The sequence below is a fragment of the Corvus kubaryi genome, unplaced genomic scaffold (genome assembly GCF_017639235.1).
Source record: "Corvus kubaryi isolate FWS band 111438036 unplaced genomic scaffold, C.kubaryi_AGA036_p1.0 133, whole genome shotgun sequence".
In the NCBI taxonomy this organism is placed as follows: Eukaryota; Metazoa; Chordata; class Aves; order Passeriformes; family Corvidae; genus Corvus; species Corvus kubaryi.
In genome coordinates, this window is record NW_024580667.1 from 30,547,843 (window position 1) to 30,562,029 (window position 14,187).

A 14,187-nucleotide genomic window follows, 5' to 3' on the forward strand; every position below is an offset into this window, starting at 1 on the left:
TTCTATCTAAATAAGATTATGCAAGGGTAAGTGCTATCAGTTACTGAATTCTGAAGGAGGAGCTGATAACTTGTAACCTCCTTCCAGCTGAGGAGTTTGAGAGTCTTGCAAGATATATATGATTGCTAATGGTCCAGGGAACAGTGACAGCTTCAGTGGGATAAGCAGGATTTAAACTGGTGAAGTAGCAGTGGGACTATACAACAAGTCTTTCTACTTATGATTTTAAATGTGATTTTGGTTCACCTACTAATGTTTCTTCTTTTGTTTTCCTCTATTTTACTTGTAGATATTGAGTAGTTGGTAAACTGCTTTCTGTATGTGTCAGGTGGTTGACAAAAAGTGAGGCTCTACGAGAACTAAATATAAAAATTCAGTGACTTTGATTTGATGAAAATATTAAGAATTAAAATATGTTTCCATATCACTCAGACCTTGATTTGAATAGTGTGGAGGTTTTTTGGTATCTGTATTATATTGATCAGTTAAAGTGGAAATGGATGCTTCCTGTGAGTTACAAAAGTACATTTGGGTGGCTCTTATTGGGCATGGGCTCACCATCAGGGTCTGACGGGGCTGAATGTTGTGATGAAGAGGCTTTGGAGGAGAGCAGGAGGGGCTGAGCACTCCGCATCCTGGGACCAAGCTCAGGATGCCCACCCAGGGATGATGCTACTGTCTCTTGTGACAAAACTGACACCAGAAAAAGTGCTGGAAGCTGTATTTTTCTTTCTTCAGGCACTGAGCCTGCTTGCTACCTTTGGCAGTAGGGCTCACAAATATAGACATGGAGGTGGACCAAAGGAGGCTTAAACAACTTTCAGGGACTCAAAGGCAAAGTGAAAAAGAATATAATTTACTCAGACTTCTTTACTTTCTGCTGGGGGTCTTTATTCTCATCCCCATCATATCTAGGTAATAAACACTGTTCTCTGCTGCATTCAGCTATGATCTTTTTCTCATAAAGAAATGAAGTGTGTGAACAAGCTTGAAGACAAATTTTAAAATATTAAAAGCTGTCCTTCTTCTCAAATCTAACTCTTATGTTAGTTGTTTACATACATAATTTAATAACATGCATATATTTTTTATATATTATTCTGACAGTAATAAATGAAACCAGATTCAGGAAAAATATTCTGGTACATGGAATCTCAAAATACACATTTGCATTGTTAAGGTACTAGTGTATACTATGTAGGGCATATATTGCTACTCGTTGTGGTTAGTGGTTAGTATGACTATCATGTTTTTGCAGTATTACGTATCCAAGAAGATGTAATTTTTTTCTATTCCTTTTAAAATCAAATTACAATGTGACATTCAATAAAATATCTTTTGTGCAGCTAATAAAAATGAGATCCCATCTCACTGCTTTGACAAACCACACAAGTCAAAATACTGCCTCTGATACAGTTTATAGCTTAAGCTTTCATGTCAGCCTTTCCTATAAAAAAGCCCCATTATTTATTAATAGCCCTCTATGTCTTAAAAGTTTCTTTTTCTTGTGTGGAGAAAAAATCATTTGCCTTTTAATGGGGTGTCAGATTTGTTTTCCAAACCTTCTAAAAGGTTATCGTTGTTACATATGGACAAGTGCTTTTTTCAGAATCAATGTAAACTCTGTTACCAGGGTAATTTACTGCAGTCCCCTGGTAGCTGTACGGAAAACTTAATTTCACCATTTTGCAAAGTGGAGGGGTGGGACTCTTTCCTTGTGGTTAACTATTTTCACATGGAGTGAAAAGAAAATGCATGCTTCTAGCACATACTAAATAACTGATGGGCTCTTACCCTCTGTTTGAGTTCAGGGCACACTGGCAGTCTGGTAGGGTTCATGGCATAGGAGGATGACTGACCCAATTAGATATACCATAAAACCTTTTGGCAATTAACTCCCAACTAACCAAAAGATTCAGGCTGATACTAAGAGTGGATAATAAAAGCTTGTTAAATTTCTGTCCATTACCCGCAGACATACACACACAAATACCTGAGCCATATTTTTGATGACAGAGAAGTCTGTATAGAGAGAAGAACGTTCTATGAAAGATCCAGAGGTGTCAGCTTTGAGTCTGTCTTGAAGTCTGAGTTGAGAAATGACATGAAACACAAGTAAATACCAAGTTCAGGGTTGTGCATTTAATTAGAGCTTGAATTAGCAGCTGCAGTACTTTATTTTGAAAAAGGCAATAATAGCAGTATTTTTTCTCTAATAAACACTACCTAAAAAAACCATCCAAACCCAGAAGTCACTAGGAAATACTTATGACCTGAACAACATTTTTAGATTAAATTTATTACCTTTTGCTAGTAATTTATATTAACTTGTTTAATTGTCTAATGTATTTGGAGCTGCTGCCTACATCTGCACACTGAAGAGTGGGTTTCACAAAAGGCATCAGCTCTTTAAATGCGACAATTCATCATTTTTCCACCCCCACTGGTGGCTGTCCACCAGACTGAAGACAGTTCACTACATCTGTGCTGTGCTTACAAGAAAGCAAGCTGGTAATGTCTGCTACCAAACCAAACTGAGGAACAGATGACTAGAATTACTGAATTTTGAAGCTCACACTTGTTCTGCACAGGGGAGGGATATGCAGCAATTGGCATAATAAAATCGCTGTTTTCATAAGGTAGAATGAAAAGGGGAATATAGATGATGGATAAATCTCATGCCACTTCAGATGCTGGGAATCCCATGTTCATGCAGTGTTGACAGACCCCAGATGGATTTTCCCATGTCATGTTACACACATGCTGTCCATGGAAGAGCATGATAATGCAAAGATTCATCAATTAAATTTTAGAACAACTGTCTAATATGTTAAGTAGGGGAAAAAAGTCCAAAACCAAGCAGTCTGAACTTGAACTATGAACTTCAATAAATAGTATGAAAAACCTTGGTAAATTTGTGGATGAGATTACGTAGCATTCATTACCTGGGAAGTATGGTACTGAATTCAGTGACCCACTGTGTCATATGGCTTGTATTTTATGAGGAGCTGTCCCATAGGAAGTTTTCAGTAAGGTGTCATTTTCATATTAAAAAAAGACTTTGTCAGACTGTCCTGGATCATTTTCAAATACGAGTTTTTGAAATGAGATGTGGGATCTAACATCCTCAGCACTTGTCTGGCTGCGCTCTGAGAAATACCACCCACTTACATGCTGAAAGCTTCTGAAAAACCTGCTGATGTTCACTTTTCAGCGAGCTCAGTCTGCAACTCTTCTCCCTCAGAGAATCCTAAATGTAAGGTGGATTTGTGTGTATAATTACTTTGGAACTTTGATTTCCAAGATCAGGAACACATTTTTGGGAGCATGTTTGCCCCACCATCTCCACACCCATGTGTTTGTGAGACACTATCACAGACTATTTATTATTGTCACTGACAGGAGAAGGAAAGATGTGCCACATGTCATTCCTCAGCTCATGTCTGGAAGCTTGACTTCTGGTCTCTGTTTCTTTCAGGATATATGAATCTACAAGGCATACTGCAGAGCAGAGCTATTCCATGAGTTAAAACTAATCCTGGCAGTGTAGCTGAATAAGAGTGGACATGGTAGAGGAAAGCTTGAGCTATATGCATTCACAGATAAACTTCTACTTCATCTAGCTCTTGTAGAGACTGCTTGGATGTTTGTACCTTGCATTATAACCTGAGTTTGCTGCCAGAGAAACTTATGACTGTACATTTGTCCTCAGAGTATGAAGCTGTATTATAGTCAAACCCCAGAATTTTGGCATGTGAAGGCTGTCTGACTGCTCCGTGCTGTTGAAGTAGCGAGGTGATTATGCAAAATGATGTCCTTCAGTCTTCGGACAAAACACCTGGAATCACTACAGACCTTGGGTCTTCCTTGTGATAGATATCCTAAGTGAGTAAGAACTTGGCATAAAACAAAATCAAATCAAAGCTCTTTCCACATGGTATCGTTGCACCATTCAGCTATGACATGGACATGTTCACAGTTTCTTTCCTAGAACAATTTTATAAGCTATTTGTTGTTGGAGTCTGGACTTGTTGCTCTTCCTTACAATAATGTGAGCTAATGTGTGACTGTGGCAAGCCCAGAAAAGGAAAAGTCTTTGTTCACCAGTTTCTTCTTCTCCTCATGGTTCAGGTACTACTGCAAAAGAAAGGCCACCATGGACAGAGGTACTGAACAGTAAGTCTTTTTCTGGACCAGAGCTACCACTCAGGCACTCCCGTAATGCACAGGAGCTGTGAGGGGATCAAGTGTGCTTGGTTCCCCCATGGCCCCTGCCTGTTCAGATGGATGAGACAGTAGGACATTCTGTATGCTGATGGAAATTTTCAAATAATTTAGTCTCTGAAAGAAATTTATTTTCCACTGAATATTAACAAACAGATTTTTTACCAAACTGAATAATTTGTTCAAAAACACATAGATTTTCAGATGGTGGCAAAAGACGAGTTCCCAGCTGAGATGGCACTTCCTGACAAATATCATATTGCTCTACCAAAGCAGATGGCTTGTCTGTCATGCTGTTGTAATAATTATTTTAACATAGTGAACATTTTTTTTGCTTGGGTTTTTTTTTGTTTTGTTTAGAAACTCTTCATCTTTAGAACTGTTCCTTAAAATTCTAGATATTACTACTACTTCTTTTGTCGCACTGTGGCAGGCACACAACATGAAATATTTTTGCTTGGACTATTAGAATTTGGCAAAGTTACAATATCTGAAAATTAGGCCTTATAATGGGAAGTATTAAATAACTATAACTCACTAAGTGGCTCTATCTACACAAGCTCAAAAATATAGGTGTAAAAACAGGAAAGCTCTCCTCAAATACAGCACTGCATTTCCATGTGATTGTACTTTTTATCTGAACTTATGCTGGGGAAATGAAGTCATTGGAAGGTCAAGTGACCCACACAAGGTCACTGACTGGCAGTCAGAGACCAAGTCACTATCACTGCCCATGGAAGTTCCCAGCTCTGAGCGAAGTACAAGGTAAATGACACAAAGGTACATCTTCTCTCAGTTTCCATTATGTTTCTAATCTCTCTTCACTACAGTAATGAATGATAATGAGCTGCAATCTTTTCTCTGGGTTGTTCTTGCTGCTGCAACGGTGACACTTATTGTTACAATAAAGATATAAGTGGAGAAAAAAATTGTGCTAAGTGGTATTATGAATAAGTAAACCTAAATAACTTACAAAGGGAACAGCAGTTGCAATAACTTGTTAGAATGGACCGTCTTATTCAATGTGTCCACGTCAGGCAGGTCACCCTCTCCTTCATCTGGAATTGAAAATACTGTGCAAAAAATAGAGATGATTCAGTAAGTTCTATTTTATGTAAGCAAATCTTACTAAGGGAAGGATGGGCAAGGACAGGTACATAATTGACCTGATGATATTTACTACACAAAACCGGAAACTCAGTTAACCTGACACTGAGGATCAAGCTCTTGTCATGCAGTTGCACTTCAGTGCTGTAACATTAAGCATTTCAGACTCACAGGAAACCAGTTTTCAAAATTGCTAGTAACTCAGGTCAGTTTTTTAAGAGAACTCAATATGCAGCAAAACTTCTTCAAAAAGTTTTCAACCCTGCTCTGCACTCAGTGTCTCCTTCTGGGCAGACTGTGATCTAAGGGGATTGTTGGGTGCTGATCCTGTTATCAAGATCTGATTGAGAACATTGTGCACTTTGTCCGAAAAGAAAGGGAGTGAGAAGGAAGCAGAAAAAAGTCTTCAGCTTCCCTGTCTCTTTTTCTTCCTCACCATCCTTCTCTTGGCCCCCATGCCTTCTTCCTCTGATACAATACTTGCATCTCCAGCACAGTTCCAACCATAAAGAAATAGCATCTCTGAGGTGGAGCTGGAAAAGAGTGTGTGTTAAGGACAGTTTTGGGGAGAGGTGGATAAAAGACTGCAGTCAGCAAAGCTGATCCCCCCTGGTGTTAGTCTCGAGGCATGTCCTGTCCCTGTGCTCTTGTAACAGTATTAGCCAAGTTGGCAGCTGGTGAAAATTCGATAGCAATAGAATCCTTTGTGTATTTTAGCAGGAGAATATTCCATATGTTTGATCCGCTTAATCATCTTATGCAATGTTCATGTTCTTGCTTTTCCTTGGTCTGCTGAAATCCTATATCTTCTGTTTATTCGGCCAGTTGTAAGTATATGTGTTTGTATGTGCATGTGCATGCAGTTCACCATAATTAGTTTATACTATATCAGATCAATTTTTTCTCCCATCCCAAATTTATAATTTACATTTTCATCATCCCTCTAATATCTTATTTTGGTAAGTCATCTACTGTTTTCTTTTCTATGTAAAATTAGCATCTGATTCCTATAAGACCACACATACAGAACCACTGATAAGCATAACAAGTCCTGTAAGGAGTCATGAGTCTAACTGATTGCTTAGAAGTCCTGGGGATAAAGGAAAGGAGTAGCCAAAAGCTCACATGGTAGGGCCGTCTGCACTGTCTGTACCTGTTTGGAACTGCCTAAGTATGTGATGTGTGTGATGGGATAAGGTGCAACTTGAGTTGCTTATATTTATGCAACTCCTCCCATCTATGCTGTCACTAAGTCCACCCTCTTCATAAAAAACACCCACTAACTTGCAGATCTAACATTTTACCATGACTTTGGTCTAGCTGTTGTGCTAGTTCCTTCTGTGAATTGCCATTTCTGCTGGAGAATGGAGGGAGAGATATTATATTAAAATAGTATTTTTTTATATTTAGCTACTCATTTTCTTGGTCTCATTTGAGAACATCAATTAAAAAGCCTATTATCTGTTTAAAAGAACAATTTATTACAGTCACTATTTTTCTCCTACCATATGAGTTAATTAAAAAGTTTAAAATGTTTCTAAGGTTTTTACCCTTTATTTTGATAAAGTCTGGTTTATGAAACAGGATTTTTCAGTGGCTCATTAAGGTAATTAAACTTAGCACTTTTAGTTTAAAGCACACTGATAGCTTTGCAATACCCATTCCCTCTCTCTGTCCATTCATGTTATAAAGCTTTAACTCTTACAAAATACCTTTAAAAACCTCTGCTGGTTTTGGTGGTGTCATTCATATCAGGGAGAATCCCACCAAAGTGGCCATGCTGGTGAATCATGACCCTTAAAAGAGAGCCACAGTAGAATTGCTATTTTCCACACTTGAAATGCTTATTACCTCTGTTCTGCTGTGGTGTACCAAGTGTTTCAAACCTTAGAGAAAAGGATCATGAAGGTTCTGCTTTCTTGAAGGACAGCTTCTACTCTTAGGATAGTAAGCAGCAAGCAGAACTGTCTAAACAATCGATTGAATTTTTATGGTTTCTGTGGACAATCTGTATAGAAACTTTTGGGTTTCTTGAAGACGTTTGTTTTTCTAAGTAGATTCATGCTACCCTGAAATATTTCTGGTCCTACAGATTTGAGTATTTGATACATGAGGCTGGACCTTTGCTGGTTAATTTATCAGCTACATCACACAATATTGTCTCTGTTTCTATCTGGAATGAGCATAATTCTTCAAATTGCGTATCTGCTGGGAATACAGCGTTTCTGAATTCACAGTTTGTATTCTATGAGTATACTGTTGTATTCATTTAACATTAATTTTCCATGAATGTTTCATGTACCTTGTACTGCTTAATAACATGGAGAGACTTTATGTATCCAAAACACTTCTTGTGGTGTATTTGGGGAATTTATAAAGCTGTTTTTACTACCCTTCACTAGCAGTTTGCAAACAGAATTTTTCAAGTAGCTTCCAAACTCCTCTCTTGCAACCTGTTCTGCATCCTTCATGGGTCACTATAATGTTGCTCTGAAAATTCATACTTAAACTGAAATATCTTCTGAAAGTTGATGCAAAAAGAAAACTAAACCCACTTTCTCCTTTATTTTGCAAGGCATTGGCCCAGCTAGGGTCAATAATTAGGAGATGCTTGCTTTTTCTAACAAAAATGTACTGAGAAAAGTAAATAATGGATTTTTACATGGATCCTGCTTCTGGCCCTTTCTGGAGAAGACTTCTTGTCTTGTTTTTCTTCCAACATGCTGGGTATATTCCCCTAGCTTCTACAGACAAATATTAAGAGCTATAAAACAAACTATTTCCTCTGTCTATGTGTCTGCATTTAAGATCCATTCCCATCTTTTTTTTCTCTTTCTCCCTTCCCTTACAGGAGTTTTTCCCTTTCCTGTGGTCATACTGGTACAAAGGGCTCAAGAAGGGCAGCTTTCCTTTCTTATTAAATTTAAGCAGCAATAGCAGCAATAGCAGTTGGGCTGGCAGTGCTGGAAGCGGCTGTCCATCCCCCTCCCTCTCTATCAGCCCCTCGTACCAGGCAAGTGCCCTCAGATACCGCACATCTGTGGAGAAGGGGCCAGTTGAACCACTACCCTATATGTAACCCCAGGACCCCCAGTGGTGGTTTTCAACTGTATTCTGAGGGATAGGGGTCTTTCAAGGTTGCAACCTTTCAGAAACATGGCTTTGATAGGGCTGTCATCAGCCATCTGAAACAACCTTTCTGGGAATGCCATCAGAGCCTGGTAGTTAGGCAGATGTACAGAGTCACTGAAGTACCTGTGGAAGTGTGGTACGGAGAGCTGGATAATCATACATTTTACACTTCCAGTTTTTAATCATGATATACTTGCTTGTAAAGATAATTTCAATAGGGCTGCACATTATTCATCTTTAGGGAAGTCTGGTGGCTGCAGAAATCCTAAATCACAGCATTTGCTTCCTGCCTGATGCTAATTTGGGCCAGCTCCAGCCCACGGAGTTCCTTTTCCATTGTGTCATTTCATTACACATTTACCCACACTTCTCAGCTAGTAAGAGCCTTGATATACAGCCTCTTAATCTAATACTGATCTATTAAAAACTACACTCAGTATTTTAAAGTGTTAGACAACAGATGGAATTGACAGTTTTAATAGGTAGCAACTAACATCATCTCCCAATCTACACCTCTGTATTGGATTTCAAGCAACTGATATCACTGTGGACATGTGCAGATATGGAGCTTGCATTTAAAGGCAGAAATTCAATCAATAGCTTGTCTCTCAACAGAGTTTACTAGATTATATCAGTTAGAAGTGACCATCTGGCCTAATCTTGGGAGTTCTGAGATATCATGTAGATCTTTTTCACTAATGTCATTTTTATTTGGTTAACATTAATAAACTGTAGCAAACATTGCAAATCTTGCAATCTGAAGCTGTAACTCAATTTTTGCCTTTTACATGAGACAAGTCAAACATCTGCTTCTCTAGGGGGAACGTGTGTGAGAGCCAGCAAAAGAAAGATGCAATCTCTCTGAAGATTTTACTGTCTTTCTAGGTGTTTTGAAATGATGGAAAGTGGCAGTCTTTTTTATTTACTCGAAGAAAAGTGTGTTACTAAAGGGTATCCAACAACTAATGTGATTATTCCTATGAATACAAAATATGGAGGGAAATATGTAGATAGCATTCTGGGGGGTTAAAGTTTCAGAGTATTCTATGACTGCGATAAAAGAAGAATGTACATTACATATTCATCTACCAGATTTATGCTGCAAATAAAGTCTAACTTTTAATCTGGTACAGTCAATATATATCAAATATCTGTGAAGTTGTTTAACACTGTCACAGCCAGAATGCATAGACTCTGAAAAGCCTTTTTTAATACCAGAGTCAAGAACATTCTCTTTGGTTCTTTGGTCCTTTAAATTTAATTTCAAATTCTATTCTGTGTTTGGCTGAACACCATCGCTATTAGAAGTTCAGAAATTTTCTGTTCACAAAAAAGAAAAATAAATGTCAGTGTTCCAGGTCTAATTATAACTTTGTACTCATAAGTGGCACAATAGTGATTCAATTATGAAATTTATTGTCACTGGATTTTGATCTTGCAAAGTAAAAATCAGGAGTGATTTCTAAATGGACCTAATGTAATCAAACCCCTTGAAATTCTGGAGACTCTTCTTTTTTGCCTTTGTTTAATTGTTGATCAATTGAAATTTTAAAAATTTCAAACAGTGAAGGGGTACATAATGAAAGCCCTTAGGTGGGGATGAGGAGAAGCAAAACAAGCAACATTGCTAAAAAAAACAACACCAGAAGAAATTGGGAAAGAATATTTGGGAGCTTCATTAGAACAGTAGCCCTCAGGGCATCCTGTTGTAGGGTGCTGGGAACCCAGAAACCAAAGACATATGTCCTCTTGACATTGGTAGTCAGAACAGAGAGAAAGTGGACAAGTTATTTTGGCCTAGTTGCCCTCTTTTCTCCAACCAAAAAATGATGAGAATGATTTCTACTTGCCTTTGTTTTCAGAAACTGTTTTTTAATGCCTTCTAAGGATCCACACTGTGTTGCTATCACAAAGTGTTTCACTTACAAAATGGAACTAGCTGACTTTGCAAAAAAAAACCCCTTACTCTGCCTCCCCAAAACAAAATCTGGAATACTGATGAGCCTCTTAAATCTCTAAAATAATAGTAAAAGGTAGAATTTCAGTGTTAAAGTAAAAATGTTTCTAAACTGGGGTGAAAATAGAATCTGGAGAAGCTGCAGAATCATGGAGCATTATCTCTTACAAGTTAAATACTTTTTTTTTGAAAGAACAAAATTTTGGTAAAAACTGCCCCTGAAATATCCTGGATGAAATATTTTATTTTTCAAAAAAATTTTTTTTAGTTTATTTTCCTGTTTTTGGTAAAAGCTGAAAATCTGAAGTGGATTTCTGTTTCTGAATTTGTTTTTGGCAGCCTTCCCTCTCAAAATTCTTATTTAAACCAGGTAAGAAATATTGTTTCTTTCAAAATGCATCACAGGCAATGCTAACATAATTTTGCATAGGAAAGAGACTCTTAAGACATCTTTTTTTTTTTATTTTTTTGCTACCAGTGAGTCCAGCAGAATCCTGAAATTGACAATGGCCAACTCTGCTCTTCAGTGAAGATAAAAATTTTGCTGTGTTTGTTTACAAGAAAACTACTGAATACTTTTGCAGGAAGAAACTCCTACATTTACCCATCGCTAGTAGTTTATTGAATAGAAGCAGAACACAGCCAGTGGCTCCCTCGACTCTAGCAGGCTATGCACATACAGTACTTTCTTAAACTTTCTATTTCTCACTGTAGTTAATAAATCAGGATGCAGATGAGAGATTCATAGTTAATTTTCAGTAGCTAGCACAGCATGCCTCATCCTATAAAGTCCTGGAAGTCTTGGGCTGTGAATTCGTTGATACTGACAAGCCAAACAGCTTAGAAATTATAATTATAAGTTACAAGTGTCTTAAGGGTTGTTCTTCTGACATAAAACTAATTTCATGTTTTTATTCATAATGTGAAATAGACGAGAGGATGGGGCCTTATTTAGATTGATCTCCCAGAGATATCACAGGCTCTGTGTCCTGATTATAATGGAAAAAGATCACTTACTTCATTCCATGTAGCTAGTTGACTCTTCCTGGGTGCTTTTTTTTGACAATCAGGCTAACAAAAAAATGGGATTTCTTTCACTTTTCATTCCAGCTTTGTTCACAGACAGACATCTACTGGTGACTGTTGTTTTTTCCTTAATGGTAGTCATACCAGAGTGTATCGGGTTCTCTCTTGGTGAACTGGTTCTAGCCTGACACCTCCTTTTTCCAAGAGTGACAAGTGGCCATGTGATAAGTGAGAAGGTGAGACCTGGAAGGAGCCACAGAGAAAGCAGCTTCAGAGGGTGAGGAGAGTTCCTCTCTCCCTGAAAGAAAGCATAATGTTCTGGAGACAACTCACCACCCAAAACTCCTCCAGGGCTTCAAAGGCTCAAAGTATTAGAGGGGCATGCTATGTGTGTTCTGGCACCCCAAAGCTCATTACAGCTACGTCCCCAAAGCCAATACCACTCACATTTTGGCACACGTGCTGGGATTGGGAGCTTCTAGGAGGCCCAGGGTGAACCAAAGCACGTGGGGCTAAAGCTGAATCATTCCACAAGGATTTCCTCTATATAGAGGAAAACATGTCAAGCTAGATGGAGGAAAGAAGGCCAAGGGCTATAAGGCGCTAGTGAGAGAGAGAATGGGTTTCCATTTGCTGATTGAGCCTTCCTTCCGTGCCTCAGGAAATAGATTTGACTTGTGTGCACTGCTGGGGATTAGGAGTCACTCTACTCCAGTAGATGAGTTGTGCTGGCCTTTAGGTGCTTAAACGAGCTGTGATATTTTCAGTCTCAATTTTTCACATGCAGCTGAGGGTTGGCATAACTTAGAAGTCCACTTATTCCCACATAGACATGCAAGGTCAGCATTGGCAAATTCAGATATTGAATTTTAGCAAGGATAGGTGAAGCTCCTCTCATCCCTCTCAGAATATTCCGTGCTTTTATACCTGCTGGATTCAGTCAGATCTTTCTTCAGAGAGATTTGAAGTGGGAACTATTTCACAAAGATGTTGTGAGATTATGCAGAGAGAAAATTAGAAGGGTTAAGCCCCAACTAGAACTTAATCTGGCTACTGCTGTAAAAGACAAAAAAAAAAAGTTCTTACAAATACGTCAGTAACAGAAGGTCAGGGTTCCAATATGAATAGCAAAGAAGGGACTGAATGTATGCATTGGCTTTCTCACGCTGTGAGAGGTTAGTGGGAAATTTAATTTTTCTTACAGCCCTAACTTGCTTGAAGGAGTCCTTTCTTTTTTAGTCTTTCAGTAAGGAATAAGGAGTTTAAAGAACCTCGTCATAATTTCTGCGGTCATCCAGGATTAATTTAAAGAGGATCTCTGGACACGGATTTTTCTGACATAAGGTCTCCACCATAGAAAGATAGAGAACTGTACAAGGTTATCTACAATATTTGCTTGCATGTGGTACTGAACCAAGGCCTGACTGAACTGGATGCTATATTCATCTCTTTGGACAAGAAATATTTGGAATGCCTCTCTCGACATCCCTTGATGCTGTCCCTTTATATTGTCGATTATTATTATTATTATATCATAATAAATTTTTATCAGTAATAAAAATTTTGCATTACCACACCATTAAAAGTTTTTAATTGTGGTTACAAATATGCAGCTAGCAAGAATTTTTCTTGCTTCTTTCCAGTCCCATGACATATTTTTCTCTCTCATGGAAGATATTAGTAGAGTTCTATAAACTGAACACCTGCGACCTTGCAAATCTTTTTTTATAGTACAGTAGAAAATATTTTGACAATGGATGTTTTAGGATTTTAGTCAATCATCCCAAGGGGTGGCCGATCCTTTGACCAATTAGAATACGAAGAAAAAAGTCTATAAAAGAGTTGTAAAATGATTAAATAAATCAATCTTGCTGCACAATTCCTGCCTGCTGGATCTCTCTTCTCCTCCCTGCTACTGTGGGACACCGTGATAATTATCTTGGGTTGTCTTCTTCTGTGTTACCTTTCACTTTCTTTTTCATTTTGGTCAGGTCTCTGTTGCCCTTGTGAGACTTGCTTGGATTGGACTGTGATGCATGTCTTGCTGGGCTGAGCCAGATTGTGGATGATAAATATCAAAGAAAAACAACCTGCAGCTGCTGGAAAATGTAGTACAACCTCTGTGATTGCAAAGACAAAACCCTAGAAGGTCAACTGATAGAAGGTTTTCCAGCATATTCAGAAGGAAGATTTCTGTAAGGGAAATGAAATGCAGGGTGTGTTAGAAAGGTAAGAATTGTTTAGTTTATTACATAGAGAGATCGGCTGGAAGAGAGTTCTCCATCTGGATTAGTTATTGCTCACAGAAACTTGCGCTCATGTCCTGGACTGCTGGTCCTTGCTGGGCCTATTTGCATTAATACAACTGGAACTTCTACTTAATAATAACAGCTAAAAAAATCTCTAGGAATTTTATATTGATCCCTACGTCCTTGAAGAATACATTTTTAAAATATAAATAATTATTCTTACTATTTAAATTCTAAGAGAGAGAAAAGTGAATTTTTTTCCAAAAGAGTGTGTGCCAAGCTGATGGACAATATTAATTTAATTTAATAATATTCATGGCCTACATGATTTTGCACTACCATGGGTTTGAAAAGAAAAGTGAAGAAGTGAAAGGAAAGGGAAAAGAATGGGATAGGGAAAGGGAAAGCAAAAGGGGAAAGGGAAGGGGAAGGGGAAGGAGAGAGAGAAAGGAAAGGAAAGGAAAGGAAAGGAAAGGAAAGGAAAGGAAAGGA

The 14,187-nt window shown here is 38.1% G+C and overlaps 1 long non-coding RNA gene across 4 annotated transcripts in view; it reads left to right on the top strand.

Annotated features, from left to right (window-relative positions):
- Window positions 1-14,084, top strand: part of LOC121670888 — a 48,836-nt gene extending 34,752 nt beyond the window's left edge. For 2 of the 4 annotated variants that reach the window (XR_006018313.1, XR_006018319.1), the window contains exons 4-5: window positions 10,760-10,790; window positions 10,899-13,125. This is a non-coding gene — a long non-coding RNA (uncharacterized LOC121670888). Of the gene's footprint in view, window positions 1-10,759; window positions 10,791-10,898; window positions 13,126-13,437 lie in introns of those variants that run through there. The other 2 variants (XR_006018318.1, XR_006018315.1) reach the window with 1 other exon arrangement.
- The last annotated feature ends 103 nt before the right edge of the window (window positions 14,085-14,187 follow it).